This window comes from Gossypium arboreum, chromosome 1 (assembly GCF_025698485.1).
Source record: "Gossypium arboreum isolate Shixiya-1 chromosome 1, ASM2569848v2, whole genome shotgun sequence".
Classification (NCBI taxonomy): domain Eukaryota; kingdom Viridiplantae; phylum Streptophyta; class Magnoliopsida; order Malvales; family Malvaceae; genus Gossypium; species Gossypium arboreum.
In genome coordinates this window covers 104860303-104882524 of record NC_069070.1, presented here as the reverse complement: position 1 = coordinate 104882524, position 22222 = coordinate 104860303, and the positions used below count along the sequence as shown (strand labels likewise).

General features: G+C 33.1%; 1 non-coding gene across 1 annotated transcript; it reads right to left on the bottom strand.

The window, feature by feature from the left end:
• Positions 1-7746: 7746 nt before the first annotated feature.
• On the bottom strand, positions 7747-7853 carry LOC128282465 (small nucleolar RNA R71). The gene has a single exon (XR_008272742.1). It is a non-coding gene; the product is annotated as a small nucleolar RNA R71 (small nucleolar RNA).
• Between the last annotated feature and the right edge of the window lie 14369 nt (positions 7854-22222).

Genomic DNA, 22222 nt, shown 5'->3' with positions numbered 1-22222 from the left:
ATACTCAAACATGCATAATTCAATCCACAATATCAACAATCAATTTCATACTCAATTTCATATCAAAACATACCATTTTAACTACCAAATCATACCAAAATGGCCATTCACACAGACCATACATATATATATACATCATTAGCCTATACATGCCATACTTTAATATTTACAACTTCAAAAGGTACCAAAGTTAAATTTGATAGTGTGATGATAATCCTCGATGTTCCCCGAGCTTCCGGTAGCTTCGATAATCTATAAAATAATGAAAACCACACACAAAGTAAGCTTTTCAAAGCTTAGCAAGCCATATACAAATAAACTTATCACATAACACAATTCTAAACCAATTCATTCATGTAGCTTATGGCAAAACACAATCACATATCCATATGTCTCATATAGCTCATTTCATCATAATTCACTTACTTATAACTCATTTTATTCTCATAATAATTCATACATATATCATATGTCCACAAATGTACATATACTTACCTTTCATTCTCAAACATGATATACATTTCAAACGTACCTAAATTGAATACACATTCACATAGTCATTCGTTTCTCAGAATGCTTGTTGAATCGTACGGAATCAAATAGAATACGCGGATAGCTCAGAAAGTTCATCCAATGCCAACGTCCCAAACGTGGTCTTACATGTAATCAAATATCGATGCCACTGTCCCAGACAGGGTCTTAAATGATGTCAAATACGATGCCGATATCCCAGACATGGTCTTATACATAAATCTCAAATCGATGCCAATGTCCCAAACGTGGTCTTACACGAAATCACATATCAAAATCCTATGTCATGACATATGTATCCTAACTATTCCTATGGTTCGTACGAGACTTTTCGAACGTCGTCACATTATCGAAACTTTCTCGAATTTATCGTATTCAACCCAAATAACCATTCATCACTATTCATTAACATATAAGCAATAATAATTCAATTCAAACACATTTATTTGTATATCGACTTACCTTGTACTTAATCGAACGGATGAAATCAGCTAATCAAAGACTTTCGACTTTCCCCGATCTAATTTTGTTTTCTTTCATTCTTGATCTATATCAATTCAAATTTAACTTATTCAATCTCACATTCATTCAAATCAATCTATAAACACATATTTAGGGCATTTTACAGATTAGCCCTCACATTTTTATATTTTGACACTTAAGTCCCTATTCCATAAAATCATGAAATATGCATAATTTCATTACACACATGCCTAGCCGAATTTTCATTTAGCTTATATAAGCCCACATATTTCATTTATTTCACATTTTAGTCCCTCAAAATCTCATTTTCACAATTTAGCCCATAATAATCAAATTCATCAAAAATCCCAATACAAAACATATTTATCTATCATCAAGCTTCCATATTTCATCAATTAACATTACAAAGCTCATGAATTCATCAATGGCATCTCATCAAATCATCAAAAAATTCAAAAATTCTAGCATGGGCTAGCTAGAGTACTAAGCAAAAATTACAAAACATAGAAATCATCAAAAATCGAGTCAAAACCTACCTTAATCAAGCACAATGAGTGCCGAATATAAGCAAGCTTCATGCCCTAGTTTCTCTTCTAATTTTCTGTGGTGGAAGAATACAAATTAATCAATCAAAATTTTTTATTTGTTTTTATTAACCTTAATAACTAATTTACCAAATTAACCTTTAATAAACCATTATAAAATCACTTAATGGATGTCCATTAATGTCCATTAACCTTATCAGTCGCATAATAGCAACATAAGGACCTTACAATTAAAAAGACATAGAAAGCAAGCATTTTTAACATATAGAATGCAACTTTTTCTTTTTTTACGATTTAGTCGTTTTTGCCAAATCGAGCACACAAACGATAAAATTTTCACACATATCACATATCTTGCTGTAAACACAAAAAATAATATTAAAATATTTTTCTGACTCAAATTTGTGGTTCCAAAACCACTATTCTGAATAGGGTCTAAATTGGGCTGTTACAGATTCGATTGGCATGCCAATAGGGTTAGTACGCGTACTTGTACTATATTGCACTTCGGTGCCTCTGTTAGCATTTTGATGCTCTCTGGTGTGTTTTGGAGAAACTCGAGTATCTGAATGAATTTGCTATAGTTCGACAGGCTATGAAATTTTACGTTTAAATGGTAAATTACTCTTTGAGTTGGATTTATGTATAATGATATGTTTGTGTATATATGTATATGTATAGAAGCATGGATTGCTTTGGTTTGAGGCATTGTGTATATTGAACTATATGATTGAATGTTTTGGTACTAATATATGAGATTTTGGAAATGATTGTCAAGGTCATAATGATTTAAGTTTAATTAGTAATCAGTTATAAGTTAAGATAAGTTAAATTGAATTTTTAATTATGGACTTACTAAGCTTCATAAGCTTACCTATTTTTTTTTTGTAGTTAACATTTTCCGAAATGGGTCAGACGGATCAATTTCAATGCTCACACTATCCAGGCTCTTTTTGGTAGCTTTTGTTTTTTGGGTCATTTTGGTTTGTGGCGTGTATATAGGGTTTGATGTTGTTAAGGTTAATATGTTAGTTGAATTGTAATTAAGCTTTTATGGTTATGAATTTGTAAACTATGTTTCAGGTTGATATTATTTTGGTGTGGTAATGTTTGGTACACTTGTTATTAAGCATTGTTTTGGTTTGGTATCTTTTGTGGTGTTTGAAATATGGTATGGCCAATTTGGAAGGTAACATTTGATAATGTATATGTATGTTTTGCCTTTGATATGTAATTTTGGTAATTGATGTTCTAAAGGCATTATTGTTAATTGTATAACATGTATGAGAAGATAAAATTTTAGGTGAATTACTTGTTTTTGCTTATAAATTGTGGTGTTAATGAGGACACATTGGTTTGGCACATAAGTTGTATGAATTTGGTATGTTTTAGGTGTGTTAAATGTGTTTTTGGAATAGGCTATTCTAGGCTGAAAATGGGATGGCTTGGTGTCTAAGTAAGAATAGTTGTTATGGTTTGAAAATAAAGTTATTTAACTGCACACGACCTTCTCACACCGCCATGTGTCTTATTGATTTTGAATGCAGGATGCACCACACAATCATAGAGAGTTACATGGCCTGGCGACATGGTTGTGTGACCTAACTTCGAATGCACACATGATCTGGCACACGGCCTGAGACACGGCCGTGTGACCCTATTTTGAATACACATACGGGCAGACACACGGGTTGGGTTACGGCCATGTGTTCTATACTTCAAATTGCACACGATTAGATACACAACCATGTCTTTATGCCACACGGCCATGTGACCACTATTTCCAAAATTTTCCAATTTTTCTGTATTGTTTCAAATTAGCCCCTAAATGTTCTCAAACTATTTTTATGGCCCCATAGGCTCGATTTAAGGCCTTTAAGTACAATTATGCTATAAAAGGAAAGTCTATTTGAGTGTTAGTATTTAATTTCATTAATAGTTTCTATTTAAAGTTAAATATTCTAAATTGTACTTTAATGTTCTGTAACCCTAATCCAGACATGGTGATACATGCATGGATGGGGTGAAATTTGTTAAATTCAATTCACTAAAATTATCAATTTTCAAGTTTGGAAAATTAATCGACTTGTGATGACTTTTTGAATGAAAACTAGTCATTTTTGAACAGACATGTTTGCATAGAGTTCAAAGAGTTGTCTCTTAGCTTCAAAACCCACTTTGATTCATTCAATTTCAAATTTAAGAGCTCAAGTTATGATCATTTTAGTAAAGATTTTGCGACCAAAATTTTTGGACAAAATTATTATAGGAAATTATGAGGTTTAGGCTTTAATTTAAGTTTAAATCATATTGAGTTTGATTTTAAGGCTTAATTTTGATTTTATATGAGCACAATATTGTATTTATTACATTTTATAGTTTTATTATTTATTTATTCCAAATTATAAGAAATTTTTATTATATGAGGAACTAATCATTCTATGGGGGATTAGTGAGTGGAGGTATGATCCTTTAACTGTTTTGTAGGGTTACTCAACGGATCAGCTACTTGGGAAAGAAAGAACCTAAAACCCTAGGCTTGACAACCCTAGAAAGTTATCAATGTGGGAATGAACCCAAAATTGGTATGGTCTATCCGTGAACACCTTCACTCCAAACTGGTCTAGACTGTGATGTTAGAAAATAAGTAGTCTTTGCCGACTCATTATTTGAGTAAAAGATTAGAAGATCCTGCTCGGATAGTGACTAATTAATTGACGAGGAACCTGAAGCGACAGTTGATGAGGATTACTGAAGCGAGCTAATCACCCATAATCAGATTTGATTTATTCTTCTTTTTAATCTTTTTAATTTTATTTCTTTATGTTATTTTACTATTATATCTTAAAAAATCCTTTTATTTTTGCTTCCATACTATAGCTGATTTAGAGTACTAATTAGATCTTTCAATGTTTAGGTTAAAATTGATCTAGAATTAGCCTCCATTGGGTATGATTCTCAGAGTACTCAGCTACTCCATTGTAACTATATTACAACTAGACCCATATACTTGTAGATACCACCTCGTATATATATCTTTTACTGCAATATTCACACTCTGGATGTTAGTACGTCTGAAGGCGGTCAAGTTTTTGGCACCGTTTTTGGGAAGGCAACATCACTAGTTTGATTTTAATTTTTTGCACTTCACAGAATAATTAGGAAATTTTTAGGTTGCAGATACGATTTTTAATTTTTATTGTTATTAATCTTCTCTTTCTTGGATTAGTGTATGACTAGTAGTAGGGGAACACCTATAAAGCCAGTTACAGATCTAGAGAGAATAATTAGGAGAAATGGTCGACACTAACAGATGCAAGATCCACCATTACCTACTGTAGGAAAAGTACTATGCGATAATTTGCTGTACGATAACACTAACGATAACACTTTAGGAAATCAACCAGCACCACAACAGTTATCCGCAAATTTACATATGGCTCGTAACGAGAGAACTTTAAGAGATTACACATTATCGAGTCTGGACATGATTCAAGAGAGCATAACGAGGCTGACTATTTTGGCAAATAATTATGGGATCAAACCAACGGTGATTCCGGTGATCCTAAATAATTTGCAATTTTGGGGTACAATGACTGAGGAATCGAATCAACACTTAAAATGGTTTCTCCAACTTTGTGATACTTTCAAGTACAACAAGGTCAATTATGACACTATTCATCATCGATTTTTCCTCTTTTCTTTGATTGTTAACACCTTTTCTTAGTTAGACTCGCAGGCACCAGGATCTATCATGACATGTAACACCCCTCACCCGTATTCATCTCCGGAATAGGGTTACGGAGCATTACTAGACTTACAACACTTTTAAAAAGACATTTCATGTATAATTCATCAATTCAAATACAATTTAATCACAACCAATTATAGTGTCCCTCAAACGAGCCTACAAGGCCTTAAACATACTTTTAAAAAAATAAAACGGGACTAAATCGATGACATACAAAAATTTTGGAAACTTAGAAAAATTTCAAACATACAGGGGTCATAAGCCCGTGTGAACAGGCCGTGTGCCTCACACGACTCCAAACACGCCTGTGTCTCTGGCCGTGTGAAAACAGGGCATATATACTGACTTGGGTCACATGGCCAACCATACGCCCGTGTGTCTAGCCCGTGTGCCCTTCAAAGTGGCTACACATGCCCGTGTACTAGGTCATTTACTAAGCCGTGCCAAACCTGTAGGGTTTATGCAACACGGCCAAGTCACACGTCCGTATGCTAGGTCGTGTGCTAATTAAGGGGGTATACTGAATTGTACCACACGGCCAGTCACACGCCCGTGTGTGAGACCGTGTGGAGAATACTGACTTCAATTTAATTTCAACACTAGGGAACACACAGCCGTGCAACATGAATGTGTGTCATATACAGCTAAGACACACCCCCGTGTCTCTGCCCATGTAGATAAAAATAGGCCATTTTACCAAGCCATTTTGCCATCCATTTTGCACATAATTCTACAAACCCAATTGATACCATTTCAAGACATAAATATGCAACCAAAAGTCATCAACCAATACAAAATCATACTATATCCATTTCAACCAATTCAATACTCAATTCAATGCATTTACCTATTCTATTACCTATCAATTCAACTTGCATTACCATACATAATTCACATATATATATATATATCATTTAGTTAAACCATTCCAAACATGCATTATTCATTCAACCTCAATCACTCATTATAGGTTAATTACCAAACTCAAATTAAAACCATTTGCATATATATAAACATCATCATATTCATCATCTTATGCCAACTCAAATGGCCAAAATACATATCCATCAAGCATACCAAAATGACTCAAGCCTATACATGCCATATACAATATATGAATAACTTCAAAAGTACCAAAATAGATGTTCGATAGTACAATGAAGTCTCTGACGATCCTCGAATCCGAGCTAGCTTTGATATCACCATAAAACATGGGAAAATACACAAAGTAAGCTAATAAGCTTAGTAAGCTCGTAAGATATAAACTTAACTAACCACAAATACAACATTCATCAATCTAATCATATTATCATTTACTTTATGATTACTGACAAACCCTTTTATTTGCTTAAACATAAGCTTATAAGCTTTATAACTTTTTCGATTTTAAGCTCATAATATACATGTACATAACTGTACCAATCCATAACAAGTTCATACATATATGGAATGTCATTGAATACTCAATGCCTTGCACACTAAGTGTCATACTCAATATCTTGTACACTAAATGCCACACTCGATATCTCGCACACTAAGTGCCGCATATAGCCGAAGCTATCTCAAATCGCACACTAAGTTCCATATATATAGCCGAAGCTATGTCAAATCGCACACTAATTTCCATATATAGCCGAAGCTATGTCGTATCACACACTAAATTCCATATATAGCCGAAGCTATGTCGTAACGACATTAAGTGCCACAAATAACTGATTTGTCATCGAACATATCTGTAGTCCCGTATATACAATTTATGTAATATCAAGGCACTAAAGCATAATTATTACAATGCTTAATACATACGAACTTAACTCAGATGCTAAAATAATGAATCGAGTTAATTAGTTGATAACTTTATCTTTTCCCCGATCCAAGTCCGTATTCCGCTTTTCTTGATCTTAATCAAGCTTTGAGTGTGCCGAATCTTCAAGAAATTTTTATGGCTTTTCTAAGCCATAATTTTCGATTAGGAAGATGAATATAAGGCTGATTTGGCTTTTGTTTTATTTAACATATAATAATTATGCTAATTACCATTTTAACCTTAATGAAAAACCATTTAAAACATCCATTAAATGTCCATATATGTCCATTCATACTATTTATGGTCTAATTACAACATAAGGACCTCTACTTTAATAATCCATAGCTATTTAATACCTTTAAATATAAGAATCCAAGTTTTGCAGTTTACGTGATTAAGTCTTTTTTCTCAAATTGACCATTTAAATGATAAAATTACTTCACGAAATTTTCACACCAACACAATATCATACTGTGAACATTAAAATAATAATAAAATAAATATTTTAACATCAAATTTATGGTCCCAAAACCACTATTTTAATTTGTCTAAAAACGGGTTGTTACATGACATAGGATGAGCTTGTTGGGAAGTTTTTATAGAAGTTCTTCCCCATGAGTAAAGTGCTTCAACTTAGAAGAGAAATTGTTGTCTTTAGATAGATGGAAAGAGAAATTTTTTATGAAGCTTGGGAACGGTTTAAAACGTTGATTCAGAAGTGCCCAAACCACGGATTCCCCGAGTGGATGCGATTACAGGTGTTTTATAATGGGTTGAATGCGAATGTAAGATTAGGACTAGGCGGAGAAGTAGAAGGAGCCCTTATAAACAGAACATACGAGGATGCGTATGAAATAATTGAAAACATGACGTTGAACTCTTGTCAGTGGCTGGTTGAACATTTCACATATGGACAGAAACCTGACATGGTGAAAGTTATCCAAGAGGATGACAAGTATCAATAGTTAGTGGATAGACTTAACTGTATAGAATCTAAAAACAATTCACTGTCTATGTGTGGAGGAGACAAACCGCTCTTCGTCTACATCAAAAATCCTGTCGAGGACACAAATTATATTGGGAATAAGGGTGGAAACCTTTATTCGAATACATACAATACCGGCTGGAGAGATCACCCGAATATGAGATAGAGAGGAAACCAAAATGAGGTAATAGCCCGAGTCAAGCTAAAACCACTAATTATCAACCTCTTTATTTGCAGAAACCTCAAGATAGGGTCAACCCAAGTGACCATACTAGATGTGGTCAACATCTAGATAGAATCGAGGGGGAGATGCAATTAATGAAAATGAACATAAAGCAAGTGCAATCTAAGTGCACCAACTCAACAGGAACATTAACCAAGCTTGAGGATCAAATGAGCCAATTGATAAGTATGATAGGTGACATCAAAAGACAAATTGTGTAACAGCCCGTTTTCAATGGTGTTGAAAATAGTGATTTTTGGACCACAATTTCGACTAGTGAGTTATTATTTTAATATTTATTTGTGACAGCCCTAATTTGACCCTAGTCGAAAAGTGGTTTCGGAACCACAAAACCGAGTCACGAAAATAATTAGATGTTATTTCTGTGCTTATTGTATGTGGAATTTGTATGTGTGAATATTTCGTGCCTTGATTAGGTGTTAATTTATAAGAAATGACTCATGTGATAAGAATTGAAAATGTGATAGGTGATTTTTAAAGTGGCCAAATAATGCATGAATTATTGACATGGGGGACTTGCATGTCAATTGGACCACTTTTAATATAGTGGCCAGCCATAATGATGGTTGATAGATAATATATGCATTTTATTTTAGCATTATAATAGTTAATTACTTTATATTATGAAATAAAGAATAATTAAAATAAGAAAATAGTGATAAAAACAATGTATGTTCAACTTTCTTTTCCCCATTGCCGTAACTAGTGAAAGAAAAATAGAAGAAGAAGCCAAGGCATTCGGCCATGGTTATTTCATAAATCAAAGGTATGTTAATGTGATTTTTATGTAATTGTTTATGAAATTAAATTGATAAGTGCATTGTATAGTTAACCCATGGTTTAAATTCATGAATTATTGAACATATGTGCATTCGACAATTTGTTAAATTGAGATAATTTGATAGCTTTTGGAAGGTGTTGTTTAGATGTTAAATTTGCTTATATGATGGCCGAATGAGTGTAATGTTAATGAATGATTAAGTTTAATTCATTGTTGAGAGGTATGAAGTTGAAGTTGCCGTATATATATGCTTTTGGGAAAGGAAATTTGTTTTTATTTAAATTAAGCATGTTTTTATTAATTGAGCTTTGAATTGATGTAATTAATTGGAAAATTTGTTGTTTATTTAGGTGATAGAAAGTATGAAATGGTCTTATGTGATACGTGTATATAAGTAGATGGAAATGAAGTGTTGTATATTTTTGTGTATAGGATTAATTGCACTTTGAGTATAATGTCATGATTATTACTATGTTTAATATGTGTGAAAGCCGAATATACTCATGATACAATGCTGGACTAGTTGATCAATATGTGTTAAGGGAACATGAATAAATATCTAATTGATGAGCTATATATTCGGCTATATGGTTAAGATATGTAAATGAAATTATGATAAGCCATATGAGTTTTGTGTTTGTGTATGTGAACTAGGTATACAATGAATATTCGGCTATGAAGGTTAAAGGTTAAGTCATAGGAATTTTGGTGATATACATATTCGGTCATTAGGGTTATATGTACTTTGGCTATGTGGGTTATGTGTTAAGGTAAGTTACTTATTTGATATGTGTATTCGGTCATAAAGGTGTACATGAGGAAATGTTAAATTAATTGTATTAAATTGCTTAATGTGATTAAAAATGTGTATGACCATTTTGTATTTGAGCTAAAAGTAGCTATATGATCTATTAAATTTCTTGTCATATTCGGCCATAAGCTAGCATGATGAGACTTTAATAAGTTAAATTTGTTTGAATTAGCTCAAGAGCATGGAGAACCAAGGTTGGATAGGGGAAAAGAGAAAGTAGTTGAATAGCCGATCCGAGACTGTTTGAAAATATTCGAGGTGAGTTTTAAGTAGTTAAACATAAATAATATTCGATATTGACATGACATATTATGAGAATTAACTATTACTTGTAATGTATGTATATGGCCGAATGGCAAAAATAATATGGAAGTAAAATGTGATATGCTTTCATGATCAAATGATAAGTGTTAAATGAATATGAGTGAGATGTTATGTGTAAATTATCAAATGATAAGTGTCGATGATGAAATGAAATAAAAGTGAATAAAATGATATATTCGAATAATGCTAGTACCTATTTTGGTGTGATTGTGTTATATGAAACTTGTTGATTTGAATATTGTACGGTACTATTCGGGCCTTTGAGCCTAGCAGGCTATGATGCCAGTGAGATACTATTCGGGCCTTTGAGCCTAGCAGGCTATAATACCGGTGAGATACTATTGGGCCTTCGAGCCTAGCAGGCTATAATGCCGGTGAAATGAAATCGGGCTTCGAGCCTAGCAGGCAAAATGCCGGTGGATGAATTCGGGTTTAAAACCTAGCAGGCTAAATGCTGGTGATTTGATAAAAGTCTAAGACTAAGATACCTCGTGTTAGAATGACAATTGAATACATTCAATACGTTAAGTTGGCCAGGTACGTATTATGTTCTTATATGTGAGTTTGATTTGAATTGAATCATAAGTGTATAATGTGATACATATGTGAATAAATGTTATAACTATATCTATGATCATGATACATTCGATCAAGGTGTGAAAGTATGTGAAAGTATTTGATTTATTTATGTTATATGAATTCAGATTAAGTGAAATAAGAATGCTAAATGTGCATTATGTGCTTGTGTATATTCGGTCAAATGGCAATATACCTAGAAAATGGCCTCTTGAGAAATTGAATGATAGAAGTATAATTGAGTTTATTTGTTTGCATTGCTTAAAACTTACTAAGCTTATGAAAGCTTACTCCGTTTGTTACGTTTCTCTGTTTTATAGATTGTTGACTCCAACACCGCTTTCGGGGAGGGGATCATCAGCAACTCGTCACACTATCTATCATTTTGGTACTACTATGTTCTGGAGCTAGTATGGCATGTATAGTATAGACTTAAGTGAATGATATTTTGAGATGTTGTTGTATATAAGCCATGTGAATATGGAAACTTTTGAGTGTCGGTATAAGTCTGAATTTCGATCATTTGATTGTGTTTGGCTATGCATATAATTGCTAATGAACTTATGTAAGTGTGAATGTACAAATGTAGTGTTTTGGATTGGTAACTCTTCATAACCCACTCCGTCGACGGATACGGGTTATAGGGGTGTTACATTATTTAATGTCTACGAGATTATTTTAAGGTCATATTAAAGTTTTGATAAGAAAATTTAAAGTTTAAATGGTTAATTAGGTAAAAAGGACTAAATCATGAAGGTTGCAAAAGTGCGTATCTATTAGTTTAAAGGGCTAAATGGCTCTAGAAAGAAAATATAATGAACTAAGATGGTAATTATTCCATAATTAAGTTAGTGGATAGTTATGGACAAGGTTTAATTGAAATTTTTAATTAATAATAAGGGCAAAATGGTAAATTAGTAAATAAACATAAATTTTAATAAGTTAAAATCATCATCTTCTTCATTTGATAGTTTCTAAACCTATTAACATTTTTAAAAGAAGGGAAGCTTATGGTCATGGAATTTCTTCATGCATGGTAGGTTTTCAAGCCCCTTTTTTTATTGATTTTTATGTTTTTGAGCTAATATTAGCTTAATCTAGGTTACTTTACAAAATTGTTAAAAGTTGATGACTTACCATGATTGTTTTTTAATGTGTTTTTGTAACAGCCCGGTTTAGACCTTAGTCAGAATAGTGGTTTCGAGACCACAAATTCGAGTCAAAAAATATTTTAATATTATTTTCCGTGCTTATTATATGTGAATTGATATCTGTAAAAATTTCGTATAAAAATTTGATTGTTTGTGTGCTTATTTGATAAAAAGGACCTATTCTCATAAAATGTAAAAGTGGCTTGCTAATTGTTAAAGTGCTTAATTGCTATATCTCTTTAAATGAGTGGTCCTTATGTGGTTAATAAACCATTGAACTTATGAGTGGACATTAATGACCTTATGTGTTAATATTTTAAATGCCTAGTAATTATGGGCAAAATAGTAATTGATGTATTAAATGAATTATAATAAAACAAATATGAAATTAAGGCCATTATCATCTTATTTTTGCTGAAAATTGAAGAAGAAAAGAAAAGAAAAAGTGTTCTATGGTTCGGCTAAGAGAAATTGTGATTAAGATATGTGTTTTGCTCTGTTTTTCATTATTTCTATGTTTTTGTGATTGTTGCTCTCTATTTTATCAAGCCCATGACTCAATTTCTGAATTTGATTATGATTTTAAGATGTGCCATTGTTGATAATGTGAGTTTTATGAAGTTTGATGATAGAAAATGAAAGATATGTATTAGATTACTATGTTTTGTATTGGGATTTTTGATAAATTTCAGTATTTTGAGTTAAATTGTGAAAATGAGAAATTGAAGGGGTAAAATGTGAAATAAATAAAATATGTGGGCTTATGTGAACACTATGAATATTCGGCCAATTTTGTGTATTTTGTGATTTTGTGAATTAGGGACTAAAGTGTTAAAATATGAAAATGTGAGGGCTAATTTGTAAAATGCCCTAAATATGTGTTTATGGATTGATTTGAATGAATGTGAGATTGAATAAGTCAAATTTGAATGTGTTTAGTTCAAGAACTAAAGAAAACGGAATTAGACCGGGGAAAGTTGAAAGCCGTCGAGTAGTTGATTCCATTCGTTCGAATCCGTACGAGGTAAGTCGGTATACAAATAAATGTGTTAAATTGAATTATTATTTCTTATATGATATTTGAATTATGGTGAATGTATATGAGAGCTGAATATATGATATTCGAGAAAGTTTCGATAATGTGATGACGTCCGAAAAGTCCTGTACGAACCATAGGAATGGTTAGGATACATATGTCATGACATAGGATTTCCGATATGTGATTTCGTGTAAGACCACGCCTGGGACGTTGGCATCGATTTGAGATTTACATGTAAGACCATGTCAGGGACATCGACATCGTATTTGATTTCGTGTAAGACCCTATCTGGGACTGTGGTATCGATACTTGATTACATGTAAGACCATGTCTGGAACGGTGGCATTGTATGAGCTTTTTGAGTTATCCGCGTATCCTATTTGATTCCGTATGGTTCAACGGGCATTCCGAGGAACGAGTAACTATGTGGATGTGTATCGACTCAGGTACATTTGAAATGTATATCATGGTTAAGAATAAAAGGTAATTATTTGAACATATGTGGACATATGAAATATGTATGATTTATATGAGATTTATAGATATGTGGTTATGCTTTTCCATGACCTATATGATTGAATTGAATATAAATTATGTTATTTGATAAGTTTATTTGTATATGGCTTACTAAGATTTTGAAAGCTTACTTTGTGTGTGTTTTTAACTGTTTTATAGATATCGAAGCTATCGAGAGCACGGGGATCGTCGAGGATCATCACCACACTATCGAAATCTATTTTGGTACCTTTTGAAATTTTGAATATTGAAGTATGGCATGTATAGGCTAGAAATATTTGATTATGTTTTGGTGAAATGTATATATAGCCATGTGATATGGCTTTGTTTTGGTTGTATGTTTGAATGACTTTTAAGTATAAAATGTGTGATGAAATTATGCTAAAATGATGTGTTCTTGGATAGCCAAAGAGAATTGGTCATTTTGGTAAGATTTGGTATATGCTATTTGAGAAATTAGTAAGGTTATGGCACTATTGGTGTATGTTTTGGTAGAGAATTGGTTGAAAATTTGATATGAAATGTATTTGTTTTGATGCTTGGAGGGAGGACCCTTTAATAGGTGGCATGTTGGCCTTGTAAATGGCATATTTTTGCCCACACGGGCAAAGACACAGACGCGTGTATCAGCCGTGTTGCTTGAGAGCCATTTCCAAATGAGCCTGGGTAGACCACACAGTCGCACACACGGGCGTGTGCCAAGCCGTGTGGCCAAGTCAGTTTCGAGCACGGGCTAAACACACAGGCGTGTAACTGGCAGTGTGACTCAAGTTAGTAGCCTCCCTAATTTTCACACAGCCTAGCACACGGGCGTGTCTTGTGGCTGTGTGGATAAGGCAGTATGTATGCCCTGTTTTGCCACGGCCTAGACACACAGGCGTGTCTAATACCGTGTGAGGCACACGGCCTGCTCACACGGGTGTGTGACCTATGTAACTTAAAAAAATTGTTAAGTTTCAAAAAAAAATTGTATGTGCTAGGTTTAGTCCCAACCTCTTTCTAAAGCATGTTTAAGGTCTCGTTGACCTATGTAAGGGACTCTATAATGATGTATGACTTTGAAGCTATGTTGATGGTAAAGTGAATGAGAAATGTTCAGATATGTCCGGTAATGCCTCTTAACCCTAGTCTGACGATGGATACGGGTTAGGGGTGTTACAGCTTTGATGTTAGTTGATAGATTATCAATCTTAGTTGTCAAACAAACTTGTTTTTTTAAGTGATTTTTGATGAATTTTTGGATTAGTGATTAATTTATTAAAAGTGTAAATCTTTGGGTTTTATTGTGAAATGTTAGTAATAATGGGTTGTCTAAGGTCCCTAGTAGAATTGGTTAACATGGGTTTAGGTTAAATTGGTTAAATTTTAAGTTATGAACTTAGGGCCTAAATTGTGAAAAGTTAAAATATTAGGGGTAATTTTGTAATTTTACAAAATATGAATTATTGATTGAATTGAATATTTGAAGTACTTAATTGAATGAAATTATCTATTTAGATCAAGATAAACAACAACTAGATTTAAATCAAGGAAAGGTCAAAGCTTCGGATTAGTTTTCAACCCAAATTCTATGACTATAGTTACTGAGGTAAGTTCATATTAATTATAGTCGTATTAATGTTAGTTAAATTGATTATCTATTATATTGTCTTAATTATAATAGACTTGAATATACATGTATCGATGCTTTGAATAGTTGACAGATAAATGATCCCGGTTGAACATTAAGAATTCTTAGGATACGAATGACATGTCATTAAGGATTTCATGTTTCGAATGCTTGTCTTGAATGTCCTATCGATTGCTGAGGTCCTGCATTTGTTGCAAATTCTCCATAGCTTGTGTGAGCAGCATCATGTAGCTAACGTTCTAACATACAGGTCGTGTGAGCAGGCCCATTTCACAGCTCGTGTGAGCACTATTGAAAGGAAATGTGACGGTTATATGGAAAGGCACACTATATGTGAGCATTCCCGAGTATCCAATGTAATTCTAGATAGTTCAATGGGTAAGTAAAGGAAATGGCATGGTATGTATTCAACTAAAATGATTCATGATCTTATGAAAACGTTGATGAATTAAATGATGTGTATATGAAATCTACTTATGATATGATTGAACTCATATGTATCATGAATGAACTTACTCACTTGTGAGTTTGATGGTGCTTGCATAGGATTTTGCTAAGCTTATGGTCTTGATAATGATATTATGCTTACTCTATAAATTGTGCTAAAGAAATGGTAAGTTATGTTTGAGTTTGTACGAGCTTACTAAGCATTAGTTGCTTACGTAGTTACTTTCCTTTGTTTCATAGATTATCGGAAGCTCTGTAACAACCCGTTTTTCAGTGGTGACGGAACAGTGATTTCAAGACGAAAAATTTTCATCATGTCGTCCGTAAATATTATTTATAGAATATTTAATTATTCATTAGAGTTGTATTAATTTTTGGTTAAGAAATTTTAACGCTTCGGTAGCTAATTAAAGAAAAAAAGACTAAATTGTAAAAGGTGCAAAACTTGTTAATTATTGCATTTAGATGCTATAATAGCTTAACTAATAATTGTGGGATGGACAATAAGGAAATTAGACTTTATTTTTTATAGTGGACGGTTTTAGAGTAAAACTGAAAGAAAAAATTTGAAAGAAAATTTAGATAATGGCAATTTTGTAAATAAGTTGAAATTAACTTAAAACATAATGAAAATTGACCAACATTTTCTACATTTTTCTTCTTGGATGGCCGAAACCTCCATTTTCAAAAGCTTCAAGTTTCGGTGGCTTTAGGTGGATGCATGTAAGTGAAATTGATACATGTTTCTTATAATTTTTATGTTTTTGATATTATTGCAACTAGGTCCAGCTAGCCCGTATCTTCGTTTCTGAATCTGTTAAAAATTTTGGAAGTTACCATTGATGAATCTTGGTTTTTTTTATGATAATTATGTGTTTGAAGCTTTGATTGTGGTTTTTGATTGTTTTGTAAAGTGATTTTAGTTAGTTTTTTATTAAAGGATTAAATTGTTAAAATGTTAAAATTGCATGATTTATTGGTGATTATGAGGTGTTTTGTGGATTGTTTAGAAGCTTTGAATATTCGACTATAAATTGACTTGAGAAAATTTAATTTTATGATTTTCGGGTAAGGGGCTAAATTGTAAAAGTTGTAAAAGTTAAGGAAAATTGTGTAATTTTGAAAAATAAAATGGTATAAAATGTAGGATAAACTAGAATATGAAATTTAAGCTAATAATTGGGAAATCTTTTATTTTAGATCAAGACCCTATTGATTTCGTGGAAAAAAGAAAACTGTAGTATAGTCCCTAAACTTCTGCAACATTACAACTCAGTCCAAGTAAGTTTGCACGGATTGTAATTTAATATCTATATGAATTGTATGATGATATGGTATGAAATAATGGATATAAATTATTCTATTCATGATGTAAGTGGTTTGGAAAAATGTGATTGATATCGATACTTGGGCCGGATGAGCGCGAGATAGAGTACAATTGAATGATGGCATGTTATGCGAGGTTGGGTTGAAGATTGATGTGGAGAGATTTATATTTTTTTTCCTGAGTATGCCAAGGTTCAGCATTTTTTGTGAATCCTCGTGTTATACTACCTTGCTCTGGCGTGTTATGGGGCGGATGTATAACCTGCGGGCAGTCACTTGGTGTCGTGGCGTGTTATCGGTTGAATTAGCTCTTATGAGCATTTGGCGTGTTTAGGTTGGATTACTTGTGTACTCGTATCTATAAGTCATTCATCAGGTTGTAAATCTTTTTATTATAACTTATTTAATGATTTTGAATGGCATGACATGTATTTGACATCTTGAATTAACTTTGTTGTGAACATACATGTTTTCCCAGAAATTATCATTTGAGCTTTGAATTGAATTAGGAAATTCACTGGTTTGACTTTGTGGATGACATGAAACACTTTTTGTTTCATTATTTTTTTTTGAATTGTTATATTTACTTCGGTAAGATTTATTGTTTTTGCACGTCAAACTTACTAAGCTTCAATAAGCTTACTTGTGTTAATTTCTGTTTCTTGTAGATACTTTTAAAGGTTGGATGATTGATCAACACTTAAGTCACACTATCCATCAGATTTCGGTAGCTTTCGAACGCTTGTTTTGAATTATATGACATGTAATAGGCTTGTTTTGTCATTACTTTTGTTTTGGTATGTAAATATATAAAGAATGAGTCTCAGTGCAAATAAACAACTTATTATGATATATATATGAGTGAAGGAAGATGGCTTTGGTACAAATTTGTAGCATATGTTTGATTAATATGTTATCTTGCATTGTTGTGAATTGGGGTACCTATGATAGGCATATTGGTTAGAAGTTTAAGTTATGAATTGACATGTTTGGGTGATGATTTATATTGTTGTATAAGTGTATACTTATGGTACCATTGTTAGAAACTTAAGATGGTTGAACTAGTATGATTTGAGCTTGTTTAATGGCATTTTGAATAGGTCTAATAGTTGGTAAATGGATTGCTCAGTGTTCAAGAAATCTAGAAATGGTAAACTTGACATTTAAGGTTCATTTAGGTGCACACGGCCTGACCGTGTGAGACACGATCGTGTGTAGTAAGTCAGTGTGTTACATAGCCTAACACACGACCGTGTGTCACAAGTCAGGGAGTTACACAGTCTGGTACATGGCCTGCGACACTTCCGTGTGGCCCAACTCAATACATTGGTAGGGACAAGGGCTAGGACACGACCGGTGTCCAAATTTAGAAAGTTACACGACTTGGGGCATTCTACACGGCCTAGCCACACGGGCGTGTGTCCCCTGTTTTTGAATTTTTTTCATATTTTCCTAAAATTTCTTAATTTTTTCAAATTAGTCCTTGAGGGTTTTAAGATTAATTATTAGGTCCCTACAGCTCGATTTAATTCTTGTAGATATAAAATATTATTGTAATTCAATTTCTTTATAGTATTTGAGAAATTATAAGTGAAATGATCATGATTTTCATGTTTATTTTTGTTAACTTGCTGTAGCATTCCCGTAACCCTACCTCAGTGACAGATACGGGTTAGGGGGTGTTACAAGCTTGGTTGGTTGGAGGTTTGACAGAGATCTATCACACTATCTATTAACCATTTCGATAGTTTTTGAGTATTTTGGCTAAGGTTATAAATTGCATGTATAGGACCTTTTATAATGATAGTTATTGAATGTGTTAATGGTCAATTTGGTATGTATTTGCCTTTGATGTTCATGTTTTGTGGATGGACTTTAATACCTTGACAAGTTAGGTCATTTTGGCCACTTTTAGGTACTTGAAATATATGATCTTTGTTGGTAAGCTTGTGATGATATGTAAATGGTTATATGTGATGTTATTTGGTAGTTAAAGGAACTAAGTTTTATGCTTGAAATGTGGCTATATTACTTTGATTTTATCAATGGTGTTTTGGTATAAATGTGATGCCTTTGAATGACACATTGGTTAGGTGAAATAGGTTAAGTGATTTGCTATGTTTATATGTGTTTCAAAAGGTATTTAAGCCTTTTGAATGTGTACACAAATGGGATGGTTGATTAGGTGTGTTGTGGCCTTGAAATGGCTTGATTTAGGGTCAAATTATGGAGCACACAGCCTAGGACACAAGATGTCACACGGCCTAGCGACACGGTTGTGTATTACTTGTTAGTTTTTGGTGTATCAAGTTAGTGAGTTATATGGCCCGGCACACGGCCTCTGACATCGACGTGTGTCACAAGTTAGAGAGTTACACAGTCTGGCACACGGCCTGCCACATGCTATATGACCCAACTGAGTGAGTTACACGGGTTGAGACACGCGCTGGGACACGACCTTGTGTCCCTTTGTTTGATTGTTACACGACCTGGGCTATGTCACATGGCCTACGACATGGCCGTGTGACCTAACTTAGTGAGTTACACGGGTTGAGACACAGGCTCGGACATAGTCGTGTGTCCCTTTGTTTGATTGTTACACGGCCTGGGCTATGTCACACCGCCGTGTGATCCTTGTTTTCAAAATTTGCAACTTTTTTCCAAATCTTCTGGTTTGTTTCAAATATGTCCTGAATTGCTTCTAAACTATTTTTAAGGCCTCAAAGGCTCAATTTAAGGCCCAAATGCATATGTTTGATAGGTTTTTAATAAGATTTATTTAATTAATGTAAAATGATTTTTATTGAGATATTTTGATGTTAAAAGTTGTTCTGATTCTTTGATAATGCTTTGTAACCCTAATTCGACAATGAAGACTGGTTAGAGGTGTTACATTTAGTTGTATCAGAGCTACTGTTTAGTCAGTTCTCGGACTGAACCTAGAATGTATGGAGTCTAGAAATACATGTCATTATATAACTTGTGATAGTGTGATATCTTCTGACTCAAATTGAATTATGTTTTCATATAGATAAAATATGTCCAACCGAGTTGATTCCGATGAGGATATTTTGATGTTAAAAGTTGTTCTGATTGTTTGATAATGCTTTGTAACCCTAATTCGACAATGAAGACTGGTTAGAGGTGTTACATTTAGTTGTATCAGAGCTACTGTTTAGTCAGTTCTCGGACTGAACCTAGATTGTATGGAGTCTAGAAATACATGTCATTATATAACTTGTGATAATGTGATATCTTCTGACTCATATGTTTTCATATAGATAAAAGATGTCCAACCGAGTTGATTCCGATGAGGTTGAATGTAATGCGTAAGCCTCCATTCATGGAGCAACTAGTAATGGGTCCGTAGCTGAGGGTCAGGAAAGTGAGGCGAAAGAAGCCTTATTCCAAATGATGTCTGAGTGGTTTTCTGAGTTTGTTAGAAAGAACCCTATGGCTCAACGAACTCCAGCCCTTCACGCAACAGCCCAGTTTAGACCCTAGTTGGAATAATGGTTTTAGGACCACAAATCTGAGTTAGAAAAATATTTTAATATTATTTTCCATGCTTATAATATGTGAATTAATATCTTTGAAAGTTTTGTGTGAAAATTGTATTTATTGTGTGTCGATTTGATAAAAAGAACCTAGTCGCATAAAATGTAAAAGTTGCATGTTATTTGTTAAAAGTGCCTATTTGTTATGGCTTCTTAAATGTGAGGTCCTTATCTTGTAAATGGACCATTGAATTCATGAAATGACTTAGTTGGACATTAGATAATGACTTTTTAATGATATATGCCATGGATAAAATAGTAAAACAATTAATATTGGTTATTAAATAAAGAAAACAAAATGAAAGCATGCAAAAACACTTTGTGCAGCCGAATGTTGAGGAAGAAAGAAAACCATTTTAGGTTTTAAGCATTTGGCACTTTGAAGATCAATTAGGTATGTGTTTTTGATCAATTTTCGATAATTTTTGTGTTTTTGAGATTGTTGCTTAGTAATCTATCAAACCCGTGTCTCACTTTCTGAATTTAATGATGAATTTGAGTTATGCCATTGATGAAATTGTGAGTTTTATGAAGTTCGATGATGAAAATGAAAGATATGTGTTAGATTACTATATTTTGTATTGAAATTTTTGATGAATTTGAGTTTTTTGGACTAAATTGTGAAAATGAGATTTTTAGGGACTAAAATATGAAATAAATGGAATATGTGGACTTATATGAACTAAGTGAATATTGGGCCAAGTATGTGTATAAAGAAATTATGTGTATTTTGTGATTTTGTGAAGTAGGGACTAAGGTGCTAAAATGTGAAAATGTGAGGGCTAATTTATAAAATGCCCTAAATATGTGTTTATGGATTGTTTTGAATGAATGTGAGATTGAATATGTCAAATTTGAATGTGTTTAGATCAAGAACCAAAGAAAACAGAATTAGACCGAGGAAAGTCGAAAGTCATCGAGTAGTCGATTTCGTTCGTTTGAATTTGTATGAGGTAAGTCTATATACAAATAAAGTGTTAAATTGAATTATTATTGCTTATATGATACTTGAATTGTGGTGAATGGATATGAGAGCTAAATATATGAAATTAGAGAAAGTTCTGATAATGTGACGACGTCCAAAAAGTCCTATACGAACCATAGGAATAGCTAGGATACATATGTCATGACATAGGATTTCCAATATGTGATTTCGTGTAAGACCACGTCCGGGACGTTGGCATCAATTTGAGATTTATGTGTAAGACCATGTCTGGGACATCAGCATTGTATCTAATTTCGTGTAAGACCCGGTCTAGGATAGTGGCATCGATATTTGATTACATGTAAGACCGCGTCTGGGACTTTGGCATTGTACGAGCTTTTCGAGCTATCCGCCTATCCTATTTGATTCCGTACGGCTCAACGGGAATTTTGAGAAATACATGATTGAATGAATGATTAACCGCTTCAGGTACGTAGAGGTGTGTTCAACATTTGTTAATGTGAAGTAAGTATATGTGCAAGTGATGATATGTGATATAAGTACAAGAAAATATGCCATATGTGCAAATGAATTGGGAATGTGTGAAATGTATGCGTACTAAGAGGTTTGTGATAGTATTTGACTATGGAATATATGTATTTTATGATGCTTATATGCTTAAAATGATAATTTTATTTGTATATGGCTTACTAAGCTTTTGAAAGCTTACTTTGTGTGTGTGTTTTCAATTGTTTTTAGATATCGTAGCTATCCGGAGTTCGGGGATTGTCTA